Source organism: Pan troglodytes, chromosome 7 (assembly GCF_028858775.2).
Source record: "Pan troglodytes isolate AG18354 chromosome 7, NHGRI_mPanTro3-v2.0_pri, whole genome shotgun sequence".
NCBI lineage: Eukaryota > Metazoa > Chordata > Mammalia > Primates > Hominidae > Pan > Pan troglodytes.
This window is the reverse complement of record NC_072405.2, coordinates 70,412,563-70,426,030: the sequence shown is the minus strand read 5'-3', so window position 1 is coordinate 70,426,030 and position 13,468 is coordinate 70,412,563. Positions and strand designations below refer to the sequence as shown.

At 39.4% G+C, this 13,468-nt stretch overlaps 1 long non-coding RNA gene across 8 annotated transcripts in view; it reads right to left on the bottom strand.

Annotated features, from left to right (window-relative positions):
- The window catches only part of LOC134810877 (uncharacterized), a 77,224-nt gene that overhangs the window by 23,478 nt on the left and 40,278 nt on the right, over positions 1 to 13,468 (bottom strand). For 7 of the 8 annotated variants that reach the window (XR_010159590.1, XR_010159588.1, XR_010159593.1 and 4 more), the window contains 2 exons: positions 13,237 to 13,431; positions 3,776 to 3,899 (listed from right to left, as the gene is read on the bottom strand). This is a non-coding gene — a long non-coding RNA (uncharacterized LOC134810877). Of the gene's footprint in view, positions 1 to 3,775; positions 3,900 to 4,364; positions 4,457 to 7,758; positions 7,844 to 10,786; positions 10,946 to 13,236; positions 13,432 to 13,468 lie in introns of those variants that run through there. The other variant, XR_010159591.1, reaches the window with a different exon arrangement.

Genomic DNA, 13,468 nt, shown 5'->3' with positions numbered 1-13,468 from the left:
CTTTCTGAGGACTGCCATCTGTGAGAGTGTATTTACATAACGAGTCCACCTTTGCTAGCCAGGCCTTCTCTTCTCCCCCTCCCATAACCTATTTTGCCACCATAATCTGTTTCACGATAATCCAAGCCCCCATTCTTTCAGTAACCTCAAGATGGTATATAAGTTTCTGAACCGCACTGGGGCTTGAGGTAATCACTCTATGGTTCTCCTTTATGTGCATATTAATAAATTTGATTCCATTTTTCCTAATAATCTCCGTTTGTGAGTTGACTTTTCAGTGAACCTTCAGAGAGTGGAGGGGAAGTTTTCTTTGGCTCCTACAATGTCTTTTAGCAGGGGAATGAATGAGTTAACTCTGGTACATTAAGACAATGAAATATTATTTAGTGCTAAAAAGAAATGAGTATCAAGCCATGAACAGACATAGAAGAAATGGAAATGCATATTACTAAGTGAAAGAAATCAATCTAAAAATACTACATACTGTATGGTCTCAACTGTATGACATTCTGGAAAAGGCAAAACTGTGGCAACAGTAAAAATATAAGTGATTGCAAGGTACTAGGGGAAAGGGAGAGATAATAGGCAGAAGACAGGATATTTAGAGGAGTGAAACTATTCTGCATGACACTATAATAATGGATACATATCATTACAGATTTGTCAGAACCCATAAAATGTACAACCCCAGCATGATCTTTAATGTCAACTGTGAACTTTTGGTGATATTGGCCAGTGAAAGTCAACAAAAGTTTATTGACAGTAACAAATATACCACTTTGGACCAGGATATTGGTAGTGGGGAGGCTATGTATGTGTGGCAGTGAAGGGTATATGGGAATTCTCTGTCCTTGCTGTCTGATTTTGCTCTGAACCTAAATCTGCTTTTAAAAAATATCTCTATAAAAATTTGTTCAGGGAAACATAAAATGATATATTCAGAAACTCAGTCTACGTAAAGAAACCATCAAGAAAAGATAAATAATATGTAGAGGTAAAAGTAAATTCTCTTATGAGACTTCCTGTCAAACAACTTTGTATCAGCCCATTACTTGTTCCCTTTTGCATTTAAAAACCTGCTTGTAACAAAGGTGACAGAGCACTTCCCAAGACCACTTGGAAGTGTGTCCCAGGCAGCTGTCCTCACTTTGGTTCAAGTATACTCTTCAAATTACATTTTATGCTTAGGCTTCTTTCTTTTAAGCTGACAAAAACAACATATTGCATGATTATATTATATGAATATGTGTAATTAATGACAGCAATTTTATAAGGAAGAGATGAATTGGGAAAACTCTGATAGATATCAGCACTACCTATGAAGCATTTTAGTATTAAGTGTACTTTGTTATAAATGTACATTGCAAACTCTAGTGCAACCACACAAAACATTCTTTAAAGAATTATAATATTGTGAACGGGGTGAGTAATTCTAACCCTGAGGATCTAAAATCAATTTCCATGGCTTAAAAGCCAAAGGGATGGCAGAATTTGGCCACAGCTCAGGATGCCAAGAGCTTTTACTTTTAGATGCCATAGTAGCTGGGCTCCCACTGGGTTCTTGTTACAGAGCAAATGAATGACACAGCAGCCTCTGCTTCCCTTTTTTAAATTATGTTTGGCTTTAAAACTCTTAATGACAAGAAATAACCTCCTACAGCAAAATTGAGGGCTTGGTCGCCAGTTGGGTGAGGGCTCCTGTAGCTGGAGTGGGGGTGTGAGCTAGGCGCAGGATACCACTGCTGGAGCTGGAGAGCAAACCCTGCCTAGACCGGAGTGTGAGTGGGATGTGCATTTTCCACCTGCTGGACTGGGCTGTGCTCACTGAGGACAGCTCCACCTTCTCCAGTGGCAGGGCTTAAGTGCAGCTGCCACAACCCCTCACACAAGTACTCTGACTGGCTGAGGACTGCACCATCCCCAGCCCCCATGACCAGTGCCGATTCTCATCATTGAGGGCCTCAGCACAAGCCTGCCCAGCCCAGCCTTGCCCCCCACCCTCCCTAGACAGAGCACACAGCCCAGGGTCCTTGGGATTGCTCAAGCCACCAACTTGGGCACCTGATCACTCTTCCCAGGGGCCTGAGGTTGTTGCTCCTAAACTCCCAATCGCTACCAACACAGCTGGCACCTACCCGCCAGCACCACCTGCGAACATGCAGAGTGGGCCACTCAGCCCATCGCAGTCACCACCGACATCAGTGCACACTGCTGCAGATCCAGAGAATCATCTCACCACTGCTGCAGACATTGCCCATGCCACACTGACTTCTGAGGGCCTAAGAACTTGCCCCCCTGCTCAGTCTACTGCTGCCACTGCCAGAATCCAAGCAAGCCACCTTGAAGCCCAAGAATCAGCCTGCTGGTAGCTATCAACACAGGTACCAGAATACATGGCCCTGGGACCCAAAGAGAGGCACACCCAGCCCACCACTGCCACCACTGGCCTGCAGACTGGCCCACTGGCATCACAGTACCCAGCACAGCTTTACCACAGCCTTCACTAAAACTGCCACCCAGCCCACTGAGGAAATCACAGGTACCACTAACACTGTTTACAGCCAAAGAAATCAGAGACTACACTACTGCATGTACCCAGAATCAAAGGGAAGTATGCCACCCAACTAACACTGAGATACATCTCCAGGAAAGAGTCTTATCAGATGTGCAAATGTCAACATAAGGACACATGAAACAGGAAACAGGAAACAGGAAACAAGGAAATATGACACCTCCAAAGAAACACAATAATTTTCTAGCAATAAACCTTAATAAAAAAGAAATTTTCAGAATCCTAGCTAAAGAATTCAAAATATTGATTTTAAAGAAGCCCAATGAGGTTCAAGAGAATTCTGAAAAACAACACAAAGAAATCAGAATAATAATTCAAGATATTAATAGGAAATTTACCAAGAAGATAGATTTTTTAAAGGAACCAAATAGGAATTCTACAGCTAGAGAATTCATTGAAGGAAATACAAAATACATTTGAGTCCTTCAACAATAGACTAGAAATGCATCAAAGTTAAGGAATTAACTGTGGAAACTATTTTAAAATGATCATAGTTGAGATAATTTCCAACTTTTTATATTTGTTTAGTTTACCTACATATTTTTTATTCTTTTAATTTGAAACGACTTTTAAGTAACTTCTAAACTGGACAAAATTTTATGTTCTTGACAAATGCACATTTTTTATGCTTTTATAACTTTTCTTACCAAAAATATATCTTGCTATTTTTATACACTCTGTATACAGAATTGTTTCTTTTATATCTAGTAGTTTTAATTACATATATTAACTACAATTTTAACTCTTAGTAACCCTAATTGCTTGTGAAAACCCTAGGAAGTAATTTTGAATTATTTTATAAAACTATTTGAAGATGAAAACCACTTTATAATTTTTTGAAAGCTATGCTTCTCACTTTTTTGTTTAACAGATCTAAACATATGTAGCTGTTCTATATCATGTGAAAATAAGATAACAACATATGTTAACCTGTATTTATGTTTAATAATTAATGTTTCAGTATTCTAACTTATTTAGAAATGACTCAGCCATTTTATGATTATCTATTACTTAATTTAACATAAGATGACTTTAAGATTATGAATTACTGAAAATAATTTTGAAACTATGACTACAGGTACCCTTCCTGTCTTCCCCAGTCATCCTGGATACCAAATAGCCATGTCTATGCCCAAGGATGCCTATAAAGGAAGAACTCAAAACAGAACTCCATGGAGCTTCAGAATCTAAGAGAAAACTTACCCACAATTCTCAGTTGCTTCGAGAGAACAATGGACACCCTGGGCCCGGTGGGTCCCAAGCCTTGTCACTTAATGCTCCTGGGGGTTGCTAGATGCCCCACTGCAGGTCCCACTTCTGATACCATCTGTTGGGGAATGATTTGCAAATTGAACAGCCACCAGAATCAGAATAGGTTCAGAGAGACTCTGTGCTGCCACATGCTTGGAGGGGATTTATGACTAGAAAAAGGAAAGTGATGTACAGAAAGCAGAAGTGAGGTACAAAAACAACTGGATTGGTTACAGCTCAGTGTTTGCCTTATTTGAACCTGGTTGGAACAGTTGGCCACCTTTCATTGGCTGAAACTAGCTTATTGGTACAAGAGTAGTTTACAGACTGTTTCCATATCTAGTTAAGTTACAGTTCACTATATACAGAGTAATGTAAAGGCTGAACTTGAAATCCATGAGGACACAGCTTTAGGCTAAACTTAATTTAACAAGACTATGAAGTGTTTGCACTAGAAAACAAAGCATATTTTGAGTAGCATTAGGGTAAACAAATGCCTGCAAATTTTACAGTATCTTACAGGAGGAGGTAGGGTACTTACCAGCAGCCCCAGTAGAAGGGGGAATTTGGTGAAGTAATTCCCTGGCACTTCTAGCCTAAGAAGCTGAGCTCCCAGAGGATCCCACAAAAGCCCTTGGAAAGAAAGGGCTTTTTCAGAAATACAGAACACACCCACCAGAATGATAGGATGATAAGGTTTGAGAAATATAGGAATCCATTGCCCAGCTTGATATTGATGTGGGAACACTGTGCCCACACGCAAAGCAAGACAGTGAGTGATTCTGGAAACAGCACTCAGTCAATGACAGACGGACAGTGGTGGATGAATACCCAGCTTCTCATCTGCTCAGCGGCAAAACAGTGAGACATGTTCTACAGTGCCTCGCTTGGGTAGGTACATCACACATCCTCACCCTAATGTGTCATGACAAGGACTGAAGTGAAAGCTACACAATTTAAATGATTGGTGAGCAAGAACTATTCAAGGGCATAACACAAAAATAGTTTTGCCTGCTGTAACTGTACACATGATTTAAAAGACTTAAGTTTTCAGGAGAAACATTATAGAGGATTTTCATTTCTTCCTAGATATACTTTTCAGCCATAAACTTTAAGTAAACAAACTACTTGTTCGAGGAACCTAAAACCATTGGCAAAATGCATTACATTTGTGTTTTTTATATTTAATATATTTTCTTTATTAGTTTATATAAGATATACTACTTCCACTTTCTACTTATAATTACATATCTTGTTAGAGCAACAGTTAAAAAAAAAATGTAGTAGATGCAAGTAGTCTCCCCTAGCACCTAATCATCATCCAACATATCTACCTTTTTTTCGTCTCCTGAAAGGTTATAATTTTCTCTCTCTTTGCCGCTGCTCAAGGTATCCCAGTTACATGCACAAAGTATATCTCTAGTGCTTATGAATATTTAAAAAGCCTCTGTGAGCTGAGCTGTGCAAACCCCAAAGCTTTTTGTTGATATAAAGTTAATGTGAGTTTGAATGAGGATCTTTGGCCTCCTTTGCAATATATTTAGCCATGTTACAATAGTGATTGTAGGCCGGGCACGGTGGCTCACGCCGGTAATCCCAGCATTTTGGGAGGCCGAGGCGGGCAGATCACTTGAGGTCAGGAGTTCCAGACCACCCTGGCCAACATGGTGAAACTCCGTCTCTACTAAAAATACAAAAAATTAGCCAGGTGTGGTGGCGGGCAGCCATAATCCCACCTACTCAGGAGGCTGAGGCAGGAGAATCGCTTGAACTCGGGAGGCAGAGGTTGCAGTGAGCCAAGATTGTGCTACTGCACTACAGCTCAGGTGACAGAGCCAGACTTCGTCTCAAAAAAAAAAAAAAAAAAAAAGTGAGTGTAGCGTCAAAGTGCTAATACAAAAAAAGGGTAATTTAGCTCTTTTTCCCCTCATTTTTCCAGTGTCTTTTCAAATAATAGTAATTTGTATGGCCAGCTTCCCTAGAAGACAAAGCCTGAGCAAATCTTCATAAGCCAAGATGTTTGAGAGGAGCTAATCCCAGTGAAGCAGGAGTGAAGGGAAAATGCAGAAAGGCCGGGAAGGAGGGAGGGCGAACCCAGAGAGTGCATGACTGGAGGACGGGACACATTTTGGTGACAAGTTGACTGTATCTTCAAACCGTCTATCTGAGGCATGATGCAAGAGATATCTACGGAGGGTACCCACCGCTTCCAGCTCCCATTGGTCGAGCTCTCACAGGGGGCGGTAACGCCTCCCTTCCTCCAGTGCCAATCAGATCCTTCAGAGCCTCCAGTCTTTGCAGCCCTAAGGAAGCTTCCGCACAAGGCAGGAGTCCTGCAGAGCGACTAGCAGGGCGCATCAGGGAAGGCGCACGCAGGTTGGAGCGGCTGCCATGAGAAACCAGTGACGGCGCACGACTCACTGCCCAGGCCTCGCTGGCCAAAAAGCGAGACTAGCGCCCCAGCCCCAGATGGTGAACCTACAGACTCCAGCACGGTGCTTGGCATAGGCCTATCTCCTGTATTCAATGGCACATTTACAACCCTTGTGAAGTTCATCTGTTAGGCACAGTGCGTTGGCTCCACTCGGCGTGACCCACTACAGATGTTCAAACTTTTACGTGTTTTGAGACTAGGAAGAAATATGTTAATTTATAATTTCATTAAAATCAATAACTCATTCTTGAAAATTAATCTGAAGAAGTTCTATGAATTGGGAGAGGAGAGGAAATCTAAATAATTGACCATAAGGAATTAGTTGAGTCAGTGACGATGCATCAACTTAAGGGACTCTTACCTCATTTTAAAAGGGCGATTAGTTTAAAATATTGCCATATGCTTTTGACATAATGTTAAATTTAAAAAGCGGAAGATGCAGCACCTTCCAATTGTGATTCAAAATTGCATTGGTCAGGAGAGTCAAAGTCACACCACAGTAAGAAACAATATGGTTACATAAACGGATACAACACACACTGGGGCCTTTGCGGGTGTATGGTGGGAGGAGGGAGAGGATCAGGAAAAATAACTAATGGGTACTAGGTTTAATACCTGAGTGATAAAATAATCTGTACAACAAATCCCCATGACACAAGTTTACCTATCTAGCAAACCTGCACTTGTACCCCTGAACTTAAAATTAAAAAAAAAAAGAAACAACCAAAAAAAAATCCCAGCAGTTTAGGACAACAAGCCTTTGTTTATTGCACACACACATGCCAAGTAACCATATGACATGATAGCTATGTTTAATGGCTTCACTATAGTAACCATTGTACTATCTACGGGAATCCCATAACCTCATGTTGTAAACCTCAAGTATACACAATAACATTTATTTTTAAAAAGAAAAAGGAAGTCTGCTGCGTGTTCGGGAGGTTCTCCCAGACACTGTCCACACGCATTGCCCATGATTCTTCCTGTTGGGTTGGAATCAGGTGGTGAATGGCACTGTTCCCTTAACCACCATGCTATCCAGTTACTCGAATTTCTGCCTATTCCTGCGAAGACATGACTGTCCACAATCAGATAGCATCAGACATGTCAAGGTCAACCAACAGACAAACCAGCATTTAGAGGATAAGCAAAAGAACAGGGGACCCTGCCCTGGAAGAGACTCACAGTGGTGCTGAGGGATGGAGGGAGTTTCTGCTCAAGCAGCACAAGCACAATGGACACAAGTCAGCCTGTCCTTGTCTGCTTAGACCCAGTGTGCTTACTGACACATGCCTGGAGTGCCTGTTCATGTGCATAGCCCATCACCCTGACAGCACAATTACAATCTTTGGATTCCGTGTCATAGTTCATCTTGTGCTGTCAGTTTGGATCCCGGTGCTAATGTTACTCATGAGAGTCCAAGAAGGTTGAGTCCAAGACAATGGATGATAATCGCCCAACTTACTACAGCACGAACACTTTGTGGAAATGGGCACTTAACTGAAAATCTCTTACTCCAGCGAGAGAGGCCATATTTTCCATTTATTTTACAACACTTCTTCAGATCTATGTGGAGGTCTGTTTTCCTAGAAAAGATCATTTATTCCAGTCATTTAGAACTAAAATTCAAAATCTGTGCACCCTCAGTTATTTAATATAGATAACGGGAAAAAAATCTGAGAATATTATGGGTTATTAAACACTAAAATATGCTTCTGAAAAAAATTGCAGGATATCTTCGTGTGAAATTCTTTGGTTCTCTATGGAGCCAGGGATCCTGACTAGTTGCTTCTTGAAGTGTTTCCCAAACCTGGGATGCTATGATAGGGGCCATAAAATCAATATGCTGAGTTGAAAAAGATTATATCTCAGCAGCTGGTGAAGAAAGCAAACCTAAAATATTTTAGGTAAGCATTTATTGTTCACTAAATAAGTGTGCTGCCTTAGCAAATGGAATTACCCAGACTGCAAAAATGCAACAAACTTGGAAAAACCTTTAAATATACAGAATATTTAATATATCATTTAATGTGAAAAAAATGAAGAAAGTCTTTCCTTAAAGGAAATACCAAATTTCTCTAATCACATTCTTGTTTAACAAAAAGACTATAGTTAAAACAAAATTCAAAGGAATAGCACTAAATCCAAACTATAAGAGAATATTAACATATAAATTAAGTGGCACATATGCCATACAGTTTTTTAAAACGACATATAGTGTTTTTAGGCTGGGCACAGTGGTTCGCACCTGTAATTCCAGCACTTTGGGAGGCTGGGGCAGGTAGATCACATGAGGTCAGGAGTTTGAGACCAGCCTGGGCAACATAGCAAGACCTTGTCTCTATTTTTAAAATCCAAAAATATTAGCCAGGCATGGTGGTGCATGCCTGTGGTCCCAGTTACTCAGGAGGCTGAGGTGGGAGGATCACTTGAGCCCAGAAGATGGAGGCTGCAGTGAGTTATGACAGTGCCATTGCACTTCATCTTGGGCAACAGAGTGAGACCCTGTCTCCAGTAAATAAATAAATAAATAACATATAGTGTTTTTACATTTCTTTATATTCATAGATAAAATATTCAAGCAATTATTTTTATGTGTGGGTTGTGTTCTAAAAGTCACAATGTATTTTTCCTGAAGAACAATGGTGTTTTTGAGGTCAGACTATCTTCCAAAAGTTCATTTAACTCAAAATATTATAGAAAGATAGTACAGAGAAAGAAAGTAGACTAAACAAAAGTTAAGTAATAAAGCAGACTGTCAAATTAACATACAAGAAACAGTAGCCTTCAATACAAAAAATAATCAGAAGATATAATGTATGAGAGAGCCCCATTTCCAGCAAGAAAATAAAATATAAAATACTTAAGAATGAGCTTAACAAGAAATTTGCAAAACCCTCTATAAGGAAAACTTTAAAATACTCCTGAAGAAGATTTGAATAAACACAAAGACATCCTTTGCTCTTTGGGATAGGATGATTCAACCCATCATTAGTATATCAGTTCTTCCTCAGTTGATTTAGAAACTTAACATGATCAAAAATAAATAAATGACAGGCATTTTAATGGAGCTAGACCAGTCAATACTAAAATCAATAGGAAAAAATAAAATGTTAGAATAGCTATGACAACATTGAAAAATAAAAACCATAAGGAAGTGAAATCCTACCAGATACGAAAATAGACTTTGAAGCCTCTATAACTAAAGCAATGTGGTGCTGGCACCTGAATAGACTGACGGGCCAGTGGAATCAAATACAGAGTCCAGGAATTGATCCAAGAAAAAATGGGAATGTAATGTATGATGATGATTGTGTCTTACATTACTGGGGCAAAAAATTCAAAATAAGCCATTTGAGGACAGGGGCAGTAGTTCACATCTGTAATTTCAGCACTTTGGAAGCCTTAAGCAGGAGGAACCCTTGAGCCCAGGAGTTCAAGACCAGCCTGGCAATATAACAAGACCTTCCCCCGCCAACAGCCTTCCCCATCTCTACAAAAAACAAACAAACAAACAAATTAGTTGGGCATGGTGGTATACAACTGTAGTCCTAACAGTTCAGGAGGCTGAGGTAGGAGGATCGGTTGAGCCCCCAGAGTTCAAGGCTGCAGGGAGCTATGATTATGTTACTGCACACCAGCCTGGGTGTCAGAGAGAGAGCCTGACTCTAAAACAAGCAAAAACAAAGACATTTGAAAAAAAGATGAAATTGGATCCTTAACTTGCACCATACAAAATAAAAAATTCCAACTGACTTGAGAAATAAGTGTTAAAAATGAAACCATGCAAGTACTAGAACACATGGAAGGGTTCTTCCATAACCCACCAGGGATAAGGAAAGGTTCTATTCATTTATCAAATCTGGATGTGATAAAAGATAATAACAATATATTTAATTACATAAATATGTGGTTTTTATAGCGTATATGTATTCTATGTTATGTATAATTGTGTTAAAAAATAAATGATATTCAAATATATATTTTGCATTTCAGAAATATGTGATGGCAAACTGGGAGAAAATATTTGCAGCATGTATGTAGTAGGTGAAAAGCCCTGTCTTTTGGTCTTAGGAACCCAGTTAAGTGATCTACTTGTGATTTAAGAAGCAAGAAATGGAATACCAGGCAAAAACAATAAAGTTGCACCAAGGTCTATATGGGATTGACAGCAAGACATTTTATCTGAGCCCTAGTCATTGTCCTGCGCATTCTGAACCAGGTAGGAACTAGAGTCTACATTTGGAAGGAACTGCAAATGAGTGCCAAGTGATCCAGTTGCAAAAATTAGAGACATCAGCAATTCCATGACGATGTCACCACCCTAAGTGTCAATAGAATCCCTGTTATAATAGTAGGATATTGACCCATGAGTTGGATAAAATTTGTTCATGACCTTATAATAAATGTTGCTGATTAAACCCGAGTTCTACTTGCCTTAATAACTGCCCTCTGGTTTTCATTCAATCCCCCTCCTCCTCCTACAAGTGCACTGTGCCCTATATCACTCAGTTCAGGCAAATACTCACCCATCTGCTTTTCTGCCTTTCCCAGGCCCAGCCATGTATGGTTATTTAGGTTGTGCAATCATAAATGAGCTTAAAAAAGTCTTTACTACAGATAAGTAGTACTGATAGATACATTTCCAGCCTCTCATACAGTCCTGGTTGCCTGTATCAAACAGTTCTCTGTAAGAAGACACAAGCAAATCTCCTGGACCTTAGTTTGCTTTCTACAAAAAGATTTCTGTTATTTAATGCTAAGAAAAATCCTAAGTACTGAACTTATTTGATCATCAAATTGAAGATGTAATCTATTTACAGGGGTAACATTATTTTCCGTACTACTAAGAAGAAAAATAGCTATGAATTCAACAATAACATTTCCTTATTATTTTGAAACTTTAATTATATTTATTGAAATGTATCATTTAAGTTTAATTAGACACAGATTTTTATCATATAGTACTTTTATGCATACATTAAAAGAAAAACATAAGTGAAATAAGTTGGTTAAAGTATTTCAAAGACTTCTTTGTATTTCCTACCCAACTATTCAGAATCCTGTTTCAACACAAAGTTATCAATGTCTATGCTTTTCCACATACTGTGCCATTAACAGTATCAGTGATGTAGCACTTAAAACAATTCACAAAAATAGACTCATAGCCATAGGTTACTAGAGGATAAAAGTTGCTTCAATATAGCAAACCTGCACAAGTACCCCTGAAACTAAAATAAAAGAAAAATCTAAATGTTTACCATCACTTTGGCTATCTAAGAATGTATATAAATAAAGTTATCATTTCTTTAAAAAAAAAAACTGTTTCAATTTTGCTTTCTAGGTTCTCTTCTTCTAGATTCCCCCTGAATGTGCAATTAACCTTCCTTTCTTATTCTTGGACACATTGACACATAATACTTTTCCATTTACTTTTAAATCCTATAAACCATTTCTATTGATGAGACAACTCTGCCCATTTTGAAAACATTAGGATTAGGCCGTTAGTTTTTTGTTTGTTTGTTTGTTTGTTTGTTTGTTTGTTTTTGAGACGGGGTTTTACTGTTGTTGCCCAGGCTGGAGTGCAATGGCACGATCTCAGCTCACTGCAGCCTCGGTCTCCTGGGTTCAAGCGATTTTCCTGCCTCAGCTTCCCTAGTACCTGGGATTACAGGTGCCCACCACCATGCCCAGCTACATTTTTATATTTTTTGGTAGAAACGGGGTTTCACTATGTTGGCCAGGCTGGTCTTGAGCTCCTGACCTCAGACTATCCACCCGCCTCAGCCTCCCAAAGTGCTGAGATTACAGGCATGAGCCACCACGCCCAGTCTAGGCCGTTAGTTTTTAATAAAATGCCCACTGGGTAAGTTTTAGCCCATGTCAAGAAGAACATGAAAGTTACCTATTTGAAGAAGGTTTAAAAGGTAAATATCCTCACTGTTTTGCCATTGACATCAAGATAACAATTTTTTAAAAATGGCTACAATCTTTCTGAGTTTGTAGCAGTGGTTCACTTGGAGTCTCACACTGGTTTTTCTGGTCCTAAGAGTGGTGGTTTCCATACCCCACTCCCAGATGCTCCGTGTTAGAACAGGTCTTCCCACTCTGCTGAAATAATGATAGTGTTTCTGTACTAAATGACAAGAACCCCTGTGGGACCTAGTACCCATCTGACAGGTGTTCCCAGATCCCTAGCCCCATATCTCTGCTGCTTATATTTCCCATCTAATTCTGGAAATTTACATGTGAGGAAGAGTAACTTTCGCTCTGGTTTATTGGGGATTTCTTATGAAGAACAGGTCGCTTTTTTTTTCAAAATTGTGTGATATCCCCATGGGCTTCAGTTAAATGAAAAGAATTTATGTAGTCATAATTGCTATCATATTTCCTAATATACTGTTTTATAAAAAGGTATGATTTACAAGTAAAAAGCCATATTAAGTCTCCAATAACAGTTTCCTAAGATTTCAAATGTCTGCATTCTTATAAACATTAAACTGAGCACCTCATCATTTTCTCCCTGACATAATCTAATTTATCTCCCTTTAGACCACAGAAACCATCCTTTTCTCATTTTCCAAAGGTCTCTATGTTGTGAAACAATATCATTTATCTTGATCTTTCTCTGCCTTCTTGTCATTTTTAACACCATTAACGGCAACTGCTTCTGCAGAACCACTTTAACTCCTGCTTTCAAGTTTGTCACAAACCCCTCAGTTAGTTTCCTTAAATTTTCAGTGGAAGAGAATTTCCAATTCAGCACTCTGCTGATAACAAACACTGTGTCCTTGGCCGCCTGCATCTGACCCTGAGTGCCTTCATCTAAACCAGTACAGTATAGTTGGACTCTACTTGGAAACATATAGCTTAGCAGAGAAAGGACAAGGCATGGGACCAGGCAGGACAGTATTAGCTTTCTACTGCTGTGTAACAAATCACTACAACTTAATAGCTTAAAATAGCACACATTGGTTACCTTGCAGTTCCTGTGGATTTAAAGTCCAGACATGGCCTTAGCTGGGTCTTCTGTAAGCTGCAATCCAGGTGCCAGCCAGGACTGAATTCTCACCTGGAGGCTTGACTGGGGAAGGATCTAGTTTTAAGCTCACTCAAGTTAATAGAGTTCATTTCCTTGTAGCTGCAGGATTCATGGCAGCTTGTTCTTCAAAGCCTGCAAGCACACCAAGATTCTAGACTGAGTCAGCTGG